The sequence below is a fragment of the Ziziphus jujuba genome, chromosome 4, assembly GCF_031755915.1.
Source record: "Ziziphus jujuba cultivar Dongzao chromosome 4, ASM3175591v1".
Lineage (NCBI taxonomy): Eukaryota > Viridiplantae > Streptophyta > Magnoliopsida > Rosales > Rhamnaceae > Ziziphus > Ziziphus jujuba.
In genome coordinates this window covers 17,108,402-17,111,040 of record NC_083382.1, presented here as the reverse complement: position 1 = coordinate 17,111,040, position 2,639 = coordinate 17,108,402, and positions in this window count along the sequence as shown.

The window sequence follows — 2,639 nt, the reverse complement described above, 5'->3', positions numbered from 1 at the left end:
TATTAATAGCACATAGGTTCTATTTAGTCGTTCTTTGTGAGTTGTAGTGAGCTAGAGTAGATAGATAGTTTGTAGTAATGGTGTTAACCACACCTTCCCCATGGCCAAAGGACAGCAAGTTTAGCTATTCCTATAGGCGCTAAGGTGGGTGAAGGTAGGCAGGTATTTTTACCGTGATGATATTAGCCACTTCCTTAGCCATAGGATAGTGGGTTATTTAGTACTAGCACTATTGAGATACTAATGGTCCTCTCCACAATGACATTAACTGTGCTAACTCCATTAAGAGATCAAAACTCTTTAAGGAGATTTGAACCCGTGTAACATTATTCATCAAATCAACATTTTCTCTACTTTATAAGCGAACATCAAATGATCCAATGATCCATACAACACCAAGACTCCAAAAATACCAGTACAAATTGTAAAATTAAAAAGCATAGGTTATAAGCATTAATACAAGTCCATAATTAAAATGCAATATTTAATAATAATCCAAAAGTACAACCCAATCCTAGGAATCCAGCTTAATCTCTTAAACCTCAATCTAGAACTCCATTTCCAACCTCAACAAAACCACTAAATCTCAACTATAACCTATAAAAGTTAGGTAAAAAGGGTGAGTACGAATACTTAGTTAATGGGTTTTAAAACACTTACACAAAATATCAATAATCCAATATAGCAAAATATTATAGTAATTGAGATGAGATGCAATGGAAAGGCAGTTTGCATAAATCTTGTAAATCTAATATATCATAAGTAAAAATATTAGATTGTTGAGTTAGTTTTTGTATATTGGCAAATTTTCATATGTTAAAACATTGAGTTGTAAAGTATCTATTTTAGTTAATACCAAAGCATGAAGATTAAATCTCAGTTAGGTATGGTAAATGACTTAGAGACCTTATATATATCTAGGTGGTTAGGACACACTGTTCCATACTATCTTTGTTTTTTCACTGATCTGTGTGTTTTTACCAGCTTTAATACTCTAGGTATTTTGACTTTGTTTTGATATGATTTTTTACCAAATTTGTGAAAATCAATATTTCAAACAAGGCTCCTATTTTGTGCGAATAATGTCTACCACATGTCTTCCATGTCTGGACAAACTACCCTATTCAAACAATGTATTTATCTTGTTAGAATAAAGTCTTGCGATGTGTCAATTAGTGACTCGTAGACCAACCCTTCAAACAAGGTATATATTTTATTAGAACAGGATGTTGCCACGCATTTATTTTTGTTGGTTTTTAAACATCCTATTCAAACATGCTCCTTATGTTGTTCGAACAAGATTCCCAATTTCATTAAAGCATAATCTTTTTTTGGGTTTCAATGAGAGAGAAAAGTTAAAAGAGATTTGTAGGCTTCTAGGTTTAGATTTTTCACTGTTAATGGATATTTATTGAGCTTAAGTGATTTTGGACCATAGATTTCATCTCTAGATTACCTATTAACTATTATGGATTGTTTCTCTCATCTTTATTTTGTTCTTCATTGACTATGTCACAATGAGTCTATTAAATCTACACTTTTTTACTTAGAGAGAGACTCCTAGGTTTTTCACCTATTTCAAATACCTCAAAACACTTTCCATTGTCTATTTGGTTAGTATTCTAAGATTTGTCGTGACAAACTTGAAAGAGTGGAGCCTTTGTGAGTGAGGCCTTGAAGACAGATCCATGTGTGTCCTTATGAGGAGTAGTAGTAGTGGTGGTTTGGGCTTAAGGTCACTGCATCCAATATCATGGAGTTAGCACCCACTATCTCCGTGGTTAGAAATATTGATAATATTTCTTACACCTAGATTAAGGTTGTATATGTGACTATATGATTGATTCATGATATTTTGGACTTCTAGTTTCGAGGTGGTGATTGGCACATGTGGTTTTTCCTATTATAGGGTTTCCTTATAAAAAAAATTATATATATACCTAATTTTTTATCTTTCAATATTTTATTTTCCAGCACTTTAGCCTCACTTACTTTATTATAGGAGGATAGAGTCCTCATCTATTTACTTTTCCGCATTTTTTATTTTTTGATTATGGAAGGGATGAGTCCTCATTATTTACTTTATTGAATTTAAATTTCCTGTTTTTGGGAAGACTGAGTCTTTACCTATTGAATTATAAACTATGAATATATAGTTTGAGGGCACGAAGATGACATGAAGTAGGTCAAGGCACTTGCAGAGGGTCTTTATTTCTTAATTATAAAAAAGAAGTCTAAACTGTTTGAGAAGCCAGTTCAACCCCCTGAGTCTTTAACTATTGAATTATAAAACTATGAATATATAGTTTAAGGGCATGAAGATGACATGAAGTAGGTCAAGGCACTTGCAGGATCTTTATTTCTCAGTTATAAAAAAGAAATCTAAACTATTTGAAAAGCCAATTCAACCCCCTTTCTAGTCTTTTCTGGATCTTCAACCTCTTCAACAAACTTTTCTAATTTCAATCACATGTACAAAATAGATCAATTCATGCTGGATAGGAAAAGAGTAACTTTCTTATAATCTAGAGAAACACTTACTCACCAACTTGGAGACAAAATGTTTCACTACCTAAATACTTAGAAAAGATAGATATCTCTGAACTAGATTAAAAAGATACATCAAAACATATCCAAAT